Source organism: Python bivittatus, unplaced genomic scaffold (assembly GCF_059951505.1).
Source record: "Python bivittatus isolate LINGU-HERP-01145 unplaced genomic scaffold, Pbiv_v1 ctg000220_np1212, whole genome shotgun sequence".
Taxonomy (NCBI): domain Eukaryota; kingdom Metazoa; phylum Chordata; class Lepidosauria; order Squamata; family Pythonidae; genus Python; species Python bivittatus.
In genome coordinates, this window is record NW_028277048.1 from 24,381,989 (window position 1) to 24,392,324 (window position 10,336).

General features: G+C 41.7%; 1 protein-coding gene across 1 annotated transcript in view; it reads left to right on the top strand.

The window, feature by feature from the left end:
• The window catches only part of FIGNL2 (fidgetin like 2), a 65,253-nt gene that overhangs the window by 43,119 nt on the left and 11,798 nt on the right, over positions 1-10,336 (top strand). The window lies entirely within an intron of this gene.

Sequence of the window (10,336 nt, forward strand, 5' to 3'; positions counted from 1 at the left end):
GCTGGGCATTTCTGGGTGGGGTCCAGATTCAGCTTCACGCTTACATGATCTCCTGCTGTGGTCCACGTTTGGTAGCTTTGCCACTTATTTCCAACTCGGCTGGGGTCTGTCTGGAATTGCAGCAAGGGCAGCTTTTGCATTTGCAAAGCTGAAGCTCTGCAGTGTTTGTGGGGTATCCTCCCAGCTCCTGGGCTCAGGCCAGCTTCTCAACTTCCCCATAGAGGGTCAGCAAGCGCAAGAGAGGGAAAGTACCTTGGTCGCTTTTCATCTCCCCCTCCAGCAACCGCTCACGTTTGGAGAGCTGGGGGGAGGGCATTGATTGAGTGCTGTTTTATGTTGCCTCCTATTGGACAGTCGGAAGAAAGAACGGATGAGCTCACACTGTTTAGAATTTAGACCCCTTATCTTGGCATTCCGGACACTCCGTACAGGCAGACCTGCGTGTCTTCGTGCTTTGTTAATTCCTTACGAGCCTGGGCGAGTAATCCGTCTCTGGACCAGGGTCTACTGTCCGTCCCATTGCCTAGCATGGTGTCATCTTGCCTTTAGGCTTTTATGTGCCCGGTGCCAGTTTGGGGAAATAGATTGCCTTTGGCCCTTTGATTAGAACCTGCGTTAACACCATTTTTACAGGAGTGAAAAATGATGTCCTTGGAAACCCTAGCCCTAGTGGAAGAGATGTTCATATTGTATGGTGATCTAGCAATATCGCTGAGATACATTCTATTATTTTGTAGGAGCTAGCGGAGATTGGACGTTTTTAAATGTACGTAAATATATCTTACATTGGTTATTGGCTTTTATCTGCAGGTGTAATAATAATAAGTTATTAAAGTTATATGCCGCCCGACTTCCAGCAACTCTGGGCAGTTTACAATTGTTAAAACATTTAAAAACAAAGGACAGTAGGAAAAAACCACAAAAGCAGCACAAGACAAAACGACAACAACGGCAAACAAACAAACCCAGAAAGGAAGAAAGGGGGATCAGTCATTACAGTATTTGGCATATAGTTGAGTTTATTATGCCACTTAGGTTATAGCTTATGGAATAAGGTTTCTTGGGTCAAGGGATAATTAACTTTAACTATATATTTGTGTTTCAATTTCCATGTGAAATATTGTGTGGTTGATCTTCTAACAGGGAGCAAATAATAAACAAACAAGCCTGTGAAATAAATAAAGCTATTATCACTTCCAGTCTCAGTGTTTGAAGGTTGATGTCTGGAAGGACTGGGAAGAGGAAGGGGTGGCACTGTGAAAGTGCTCTGTCTTAGCCCCTCGACTCCCTATTCCACATTGAAGATAAGAGGCTCAGAGGTCTTCAGGTAGACCAAGGAGAAACCATAACTTATATGTTTTATATTCTACAGACAAAGAAGCAGATACCACTTAAGGAGAAAAAAGTACTCATTCTTAAAAAAGAAAGAAAGCAAAAAGAAAGAAGTATTGGAGGAAAGCAACATCAAGGCTATGACCCTCTTGAGGAGGAGCATTTTTAGCCCATTAACAGCAATAAAGAAAAGTACATGCTTCGTAGTGAAATAAAGGGGATGTCAGATGAGCTGGCTAGAAACATCAGGCACTTGTGTGGCTTTCCCTTTTTCCTAGTCAATGGTACTTGTCTTATTAAAAGCCTTAGCCCAAGCTTTTTAGAAAGAGAAGCCAGTCTCCTAACTGTAAGGGAGATGCTCTTATTGCTAAGCAGCCAAGCCACAGAAGAGGCTAAAGGCAGCAACGTTTTCTATCCCCACCCCCGCTGCTGGGCACATCTGACTTCTGGGGCTATCCTTCCTCATTCGTGAGCGTATTTGTTGTACATGCACATGCTGATCTTCCTGTCTCTCTGTTTCTCCAGAGCACCGAGCATGGCATTTTGTAACATTTCTGCACGCAGATTTAAGGGGAACAATGGACACATATGCCCGTGTGGTGCCTGTGAATTGCAGAATGTGGGTTGTTTGCAGAATTCAGCCACACTGGGGAGCCTCAATAATGGCTGACTGCTGACATCAGAGGATGTTAAAGGCAGCTGATGACTCCGGTTTGGAATGAGGACCAGGTTTTGTTTAATTTTGTTTTTAAAAAGGCGGCAGGGGGAATAACAGAAAAGATCTTTTTTTTACTGTGGAAGGAGAGACAACCAAGATCTGGGGAACAGCAGGGGTGTGGGCTGGGGGAGAGGGCATCTGCTTAAAACTCTGAATAGTTGGAAACCTTTTCTGCAAGTTTTGGCCAAAAGAGATCCCCCCCTCCCTGGCAGCAAACCCAGTCCAGTCCATAGTTGCTCCTGAATAGATTAACCAGATTTCCATAATTAGAGTGCAAGGGGACAATGGGATTCTCTCCTGAGTAGCCCCCCCTCCTTCCTTTTGTCTTGGGCTTTAGATAATGGGCCAGCAGAGAGGGTGGGAAACTGACAGGCTATTTGGTCACTGGACAGTAATTTTCTCACACTGCCAAGGGAGCACATTGAAACATCTGTCTTCTCTGGGAATGCTCATTCACGTTCCATTTCAAATGCCTGACAACTTCTCTCTTCTCCCTCTCTCTCTCTCCCCCCTCCCCAATTTCTTTTCTTCTTTTCCTTTTTTTTAAAATGAAAGGTAAGAGATTGGCTTGGATATGTTGCCTTTTGTCCCTGGCATTCATCTACAATAAATATAGCTAGCTGTTTTTCCTTTCTTTGAGATATGACTCCCTTTCCTAAAATTCAGTATCATCTCTTCTTACCATGGAGACCCAGATACATGTCTTCATATTCTGACCTTCTAGCAAAGGCCCCTATCAGTAAATCTAAAATCAGTTCCAAATATTTGTGTTTCATCTAAAAGTATAGCTTTTAGAAGAATAACTCTTCCTGTCTTGGACCAGTGCAAATGATTCAGAATGTACCCTGAAGGGACCTTGCTCCAATGGTTAATAACTCTCATTGTTAAACATTGATATTTGAGTTCCTGCTTTAATTATTCCCTTTGTTACTTAAGTGCTTGTCCTAAATTTACTTTTTTTTCAGAGTCCTTTTCAAATGAAGTCCTGCTCAGTCCTGTGCATGTTGATATGGCATCCAGTGGGATGCAGTCCCTGATAATGTTCATAGGATTGGATTCTGCTTTAATATTCATTGCTGGCTGGGGAATTCTAGGAATTCAAGTCCATACATCTTAAAGTTGCCGGTTGAGAAACACTGCTTTAGGCTATTAAGTAATTTCCCTATTTAAAATAACATAAGCTCTAAGGGTACGATTTGCAGTCCCCAAAGCCTTAGCCATGGCCTCCAGAGCAGGGGCATTTGCAGTGCAGGGTTACAGAAGTCAAGATGGCAGCCTTGACTGTGCAACTGAAGCCCTGCCCCGTTTTTTGTGCATCACATGATGGATGTAAAAAAGGGGCGGGGTTTCAATCCTACCATCACAGCATCCGCTTTGACTTTTTTGACCCCCACCACAGGCAGCCCTGCTGTGGAGCCCTTCCAAAACTGTCATGTAATTGAAATAGAGCAAAAGGAAAAAAAATGGTAAAATACATAGTGACATAACTAGATTCACTGAAATATTGAATTTAATTGAAATCCATTTTTGTTTTGACCACACTCACATTTTTCATCCCAAAAAAGCGGCTCAGGAGCTTTGGAATTAAGGACTTAACTGGGTGGAATGTGCACAAGCAAGATTCAGACTGTTAGATGTCGTAATTTCTTCCTTAGTATTCTTAGTTTTGTAATTCCATTTTTCAAGATCTGGCATAGATGCTCTAGAGTTTATTTAGAAAAACTGGAGAGTCAGGCCTTAATCCATTTAAATTAAATTCTCATGATTGGTTCAGGTCTTATTGAAACCACCAAAAAGTTAAATGTAAAAATTGCATTACTTTCAATGGAACTGAGCATAATTAACTTTTTCTGGTTTAAGGCCTTTGTGTTGGGAATTAGAATTTTCCTGTGGAATCTTTTGCCGCTGAGAATGGAAATGTAGCTCATTTGCATTACTGTAAAACACCAAAGACTTTAGTAGTTGGCAATATACCAAGATAAATAAATAAAAACCAAAGTCAATTATTATTTTCCAAAACATTTACGCCATATCCTTCCACTGGAGACTATGTTCCTAGTTGATTTTTTAAAACAAGTCTTTTATGTACTGCTGTCTCTTGAAGTCTGAAAATTGAACATTATACAACAGAGTAAATCCAGAAAAATATTTGTGGGGTTACTTAAAACATATTACAATAGTTGCTCTTGTGAAAGTTAGGATGTATTTATTTATTAGATTCATATCCTGCCTTTCATTTAGTTCTGTGAGTGGTCAAGAAAACTCACGCATTGAATTTCCAGCAAACTAAAATCAAAGTCAAGAAAGTTAAAAAAAAAAAAAGCATAAAAGCGGTAGGATGTAGTTGTTAAAAATGAGCTTAGAAATGTATGGCTTGAAAAGGTATATGTGCTTGTCTGGTGCTGTTTTCTGAATGTTTGGATGGACATAAATATCAGTATCTCTCAGTTTGTCTACAGACTATTTATTCCATTTCACTATTTTAGAATTGTTTAATTTGAACTTTTCTTCATAATGTCCTATGGGAAGAAAGTAGCTGTGGCTTGTTAACAAATTGTTCAGGCAATACTTGGACACTGGCAGTCACAAAAGATCTGCTTTCTTCTTGCCCCCCCCCCCCCCCCCCGCTTTCAGTTATATTTATTTTCCTTTGGTATCTCTCCTGTTTTTCTCCATGATTTCCCCTCCTCCCCACATCATTTGGTAAAGTGCTGAGCTAATTGCTCTAAGAATCATCAGTTGTTTGACAGCCTAAGAGGAATAGGAAAAATATCATCTGCATAATTTACCTTTGTGTGCTCTGTGGCCTCAAAGCTTTAGGGTAAAATTCAGCTAGAGGCAGAGGTGGAGGAAGGAGGTTACAATCTCTAGACAGATCTCTAAGTGAAGTACAGTGCAGTTGTTTAACGATGGTAAAAGCAAAATAGCTCCCCAGTTAAACAATCATGTCTATATGAAGAAAACTGAAATATGAAGGACAGTCAGAAATGGAATTTTACCTGTGTCACTGTGGAAGCATAATTCAGTTTTGCAACTCAGAAAATATTCCTGATTTTAGAGTTCGTTCACTGTAAGCTCATGTATTAAAAAAAAAAAAAAAAGATTTTGGGGCTTTAGTTTAAACACACAAAATAAATTCCAACACTTATAGTTTCTCCTCTGAACAAGCATGATGATTTCAGTAAGATGCTGTGGCTGTGCCCAAATACTAATAAGTTCACTCTGAGACTAGAAAATTCAAATAATTAAAATTTACTGAACACAACTTGAAAGTGGGTGGCCGTGTAAATTGAATAAAGAAAATAAGAATAAATAAGCTTCAGATTGATAAAAAATCAGCATCAGGCTTTTTAATGATTGAATATATGTTTTAGAGATCAAATCCCTGAAATCTTGCCTGCCTGCCTGCCTGCCTGCCTGCCTGCCTGCCTGCCTGCCTTCCTTGTGCCCCTAGCCAACCTAGATTTCTGCAGCCCTGGCATGGTTTTTGGAAAAAGGCAGAGAAGGGAGCAGTTTCTTCTTTTTAATGCCAATTGCCCCACCTCATTCTTTGAATTCAGCAAAAGAAAGCTAGTGGACGCCTTGTTTCTGCCAAATAACACCCACCATGAAAGGAAGTGCCTTATGTTGGGTTCCCTTTGCTGATTTAAAACAACAACAACACATTTTTCCTGATACTCCTGAGACGCCTGTTTCTTTAATAATTTACCGCTGCTGTTAATGCAGTACAGAAGTCTCTGCTGCCATTTCAGCCAGTGACATCATTCTTCCCCCCAACAGATACCACACCCCACGTATAGCTTCGAACCGCGCGTGTCTAAAGGGAGGGTTTCCTGGGAGGTTTCTATTCTATTGTCTTCCTATTTCCAAAGCTCTCCCTGCGGAGTGCCTTCTTTTAATTCTCTCTCACCCACTTATTTATTTATTTATTTATTTATTTATTTATTTATTTATTTGGCGGGGATACGGATGGGACCCAGCAATGGTGGTATTTGGGAGCAAGAATACCCCTCTGTGGACTTTGCCTTCTTATGCCCTTTACTATAATAGTGAGTAAATGCAGGCAGGATGCTGAAGAAAGTCCAGTTAAACCTGCCATTTAAATCCTCTTGTGCAAGTTTGATATCCAAAGTGGAAGGACAAATGCCATATAAGTCAATTAAAGCATTAGGTAATCTAATTGTGCTGTGGTCACCAAGTGGCTTAAAGGCTGAATGGAGAGCGCTCTCCCCCGCCATCCCCCCACCCCGGCCTTCCCCTGAGGCCCTTGCAAATGAGGAGAGGAGGAGAAACCCTGCCAAGGGAAGGGGGAGCAAGAATACACACGCAGCCGTGGGCCAACAATAGACATGAAAGACCCAGCGCTGGAAAGCTAGGGTTGCGACCACAAAGCCACCCTAGAGGGTTGGGGCAGGTTATAAATATTACAAAATACCTCCATAAAGGAAGAGTTGCAGGAAAGGTGGTATCTGCCTGGATAATGTGGAAAGCGTTCAGGGCCTCGGCCCCTCACCCCAGCGCTCTGTTTTTCCACCCTCTGGAGCCTGGAAGGTTTTTGGAATTTGCTTAGCCCTTCAGCGAGGCTTCTGAAATGTCTTTGCTCATTAGGGCAGGAGGATGAGAAACCCACAGGGCTGGGGTGAAGAAGAGAGGGAGAGAGAGAGGGAAAGAAAAGAACGCCCAAACCAGCCCCGTGCAATTAAAGTTACTTAAGTCAGGACGAACGATGGGCTGCCAGCATTCCTCCAGCCCTGCCCTTGATCGTTTCATTGTGTGCATTCATCTGCCGACCTGGGATGGAGCAGCTGAGCCCAGAGGAGGAGGGAAGGGCCGGGGTGGGCTTCTTGGCGTCACTCTGCCAGTTTAGAAGAGCCCTGGCTGGCCTGCCTGCAGCCTTCCCCAACCCAGCAACTTCCAGATGCATTGGACTCTATCTCCCATTATCCCCAAATGATGGTGTACTAGATGATGAAATAGGAATCCAACCCGTCTAGGGGCTGTTGGCTTAAGAAAAGGCTGTCCAGTGTAAAAGGCAGGATAAAAAGCAGCTCCTTTAGGTAGGGACAATACTGTTAAGTAGGCCAGGTCACCTCTATTTTTCTGATAATTTAGGGTAGGCATGCATGCTTCAGGAAATGCATGCATGCGTCTACATTCTTACACCCACCTCTACCCATAAAGGAGGGAAGAGAGTAAAGAGGGATGTAGGAATGGTGCTCCTTTCATGCTGATAGACCTTGATCCGTGTTTGGATTACTTCCTGATGGAATTACTGCCATGCTTTATACACGGGCTCTCCTTGGGATCAGTTCAGGAACTGCTCTGTGTGCCTGCTGCTGCCTGAGGCTAATTCTGAAACAGCCTGGCCTCTTTCATCACGTGTCTAGGCTCAGTTCAGGATGCTGAGTTTTACTTTAAAAACATATAATAATTTGACCTTTCAATATCCAAACGGCACCAGCTTCCATATCAACCCCCCATTGTTTAAATGTCCCTCCAAACTCATTTTTCTTGTTGCGTGCATGTGTTTTCTATCAGACACACAACAGTAGTTTAGAAAGAAGAGGGCTTTCTTAGCAGTGGGAAACTAGTTACAAGTGCCCTCCCCTAGCGTTTTGCCTGGGGCCAATGCTACTCTTATTTACAACATTTTAATTTACTCAAACATTTGGTAGTTGCTGTGATTTTAATAGGCAAATGAGGTGTTATCCTTTTGCTTCCCTTGCTAGCCTTGTACTGCACCATCAAGCACATTTTGGTCCTTCAGATGTTCCTGAATTATCCCTCCCAGAGCCCTGGCCGGCACTGTCAATGGCAGGGATGTTGGAAGTTGGAGTTCAGCAAAATCCAAAGGGCTTAAAGCTGCCCTCTAGATACCTGAAGTGGTGCAGCCCCCTGGATCTTGATATGGTGGAAAGGGATACAGAAAGTTTAAACTGAAATAGATACATGGTTGAGGATTTATAAATTCTGCTCTATTCTTGTTAGAAAATATTGTCTCTACATTAATGATTGTAAATCATGATTGATAAGCTATGGCTTTATGATTGTGAACCCTCTGAATTAATGACAAATCCTTGCAAGAGAAAAGGTGTCAGGTATCTTTAGATCACGCTGTCTATATATAGATCTTTAAAGCAAGAGTCCTAGCTTGCAAGCTATTAGGGGTTGGCAACATCTTCAGATACCAGGTGCCATCATCTGATCCTGTGCATGGCATAGGTACCAAAATTATTTCTTAAAATGTAAAATCTTATGAGATTTTGGCAATCTTACACACACACACCCTTATTCTTATGATATCTGGTCTTCTTGTCCTATTTATTGGATTGTTAAGTTCAAGTTGGGATTCCATTGATGTCATCTGAGGTGGCCTTAAAATACGATTTGTATCGTTAGGCTAAAAAGCAAGAATAGTTTTTTTAAAAAAGCTCTCTGAGTTCATGATTGGATGGCGTATAAATTTAATACATTATTGTTGGTCGCACAGTCAGCCAAATGTTTAGACTGGATGTGGCATTTTTATCCACCTATCGAGTCCTTCCCAAGGACCTGGGATAGGCAGATGTTGTTTGATGCCATTAAAGGTATCGTTGCAGGATATAAGCAATTCCAAGTAAAGTCGCCTTTTGCAATTGACTGGTGGTAATTTTGTCAATGCCGATGGTCTTCAAGTGGTACTCCAGATGTTTTGGGATTGCACCTGAGGCACCTATTGCTATTGGTACTATCTTTGCTTTCTTTTGCCACAGTCGTTCTACTTCTATTTGCAGGTCTTTGTATTTTGTGATTTTCTCCAGTTCTTTCTCTTCTCTTCTGCTATCTCCTCTCTTCATGGGAGAACTTCTGAGTGGGGTACCTGTTGGCAATAGGGAGAGCCAGAACCCTCTCTGAAACCCTGCCCCATGGAGTCGGTCATCAGATAATGGAGGCAAAGAGGTCATCCCTTCTTTCATTGCCAAGTAACAAGGTCAATTCTGTTGAGCACAGGGAGGCACAGAGCCACCTGGATGGTTGGAGGGAGGGAAGGTGTCTTTTCCTTTATTGCAATATCACTGACTCTGATGGATGGCATTCAAAACAGGATTTTCCCTCAGCCTTCGAGGGACCAGCCTAATGGGTCAATTCTACTCCACAGGCTGGAACTCTCCAAAAATCTGAGGTATTTGGAATAATGTGCACAGTTTGGGTTGTTGCATACCAGAGGAGACCATAGAGCTAGAAACATCAGAAAAAGACAAGCAAATTATCAATATTATATATAGATGTAAACTAAACTATAGATTGCATAGTAGATTACATACTATAGAAGGCTTTAGCCTTACTAAAGGCTGCTCCATTTAATAGTTCTGGAGGGCTGAAGGCCACACAATGGGTAGATCCAACACTGGTGGGTGAGATAAAGTCTGTGGCAGAATTTTGGAGATTTCTTAATTTTCTAATTATGAGATTTTCTGGCTTACACTACTATTTGGATGTTTCCTACTTCAAAATGTCCAAAAAAAAAAAAAATCATGCTACTGGTTTTTTAAGCAACCAGGACCTCTTAGGGCTAAAAAAGGGGAATTCTGGGCTGCATTCAGTCCAGAGGCAATAAATTGTCCACTCTTGTACTAAAATACAGAAATGACTATAGATAATACAATATAGTTTAAGAAAACTCTTAACTCTCTTGCTAAAATCTTATTAACAATATTAAGAATATCAAACTAATATGGAACAACCAGATTACATGCCCTAATCATATCTGTTAATGTGGCTTCAAATTTATTAAAGAAAGAAAGGCAGTTAAGCAACTCTTTACCTAATGGTAAAAGTAAATGATTGAAGTTGAACTCTGTTCCTGGGGATTGTAGGATTTCTGTATTTTTTCCAGGCAATTATACAGATGTGATTTGTCATTGCGTTCTTCCGGTATGCTTTTTCGACATTGTCTAGTCTCCAGCCCTAGTGTTTCCAGCAGCCACTGATCCAGGTATTATGTTCAGTTGTGTTTTGCTGTCTAAGATCAGCTAAGGTTGACCAGGTGCTGCCACACTGCGGGGCTGATCCAGCGGTAGAACTGACCTCAGGCCTTCACATAGGAAGCTCAGAGTACACTCTTGGTCAAGACACTCCCAGCTTATTCATGTTTTATTTATCCAATTTATTCTACTTTGCATGGTTGTTGTGAAAATACATACAAATGTCTCTGTATTTTGTGCAGTAATAATAGGAGGTAATTCTCAAATGAGCCCCCCAGGCCTTTTTCAGAGTGGCATTTCCTTTTAGGTCTAAAGCTAATTC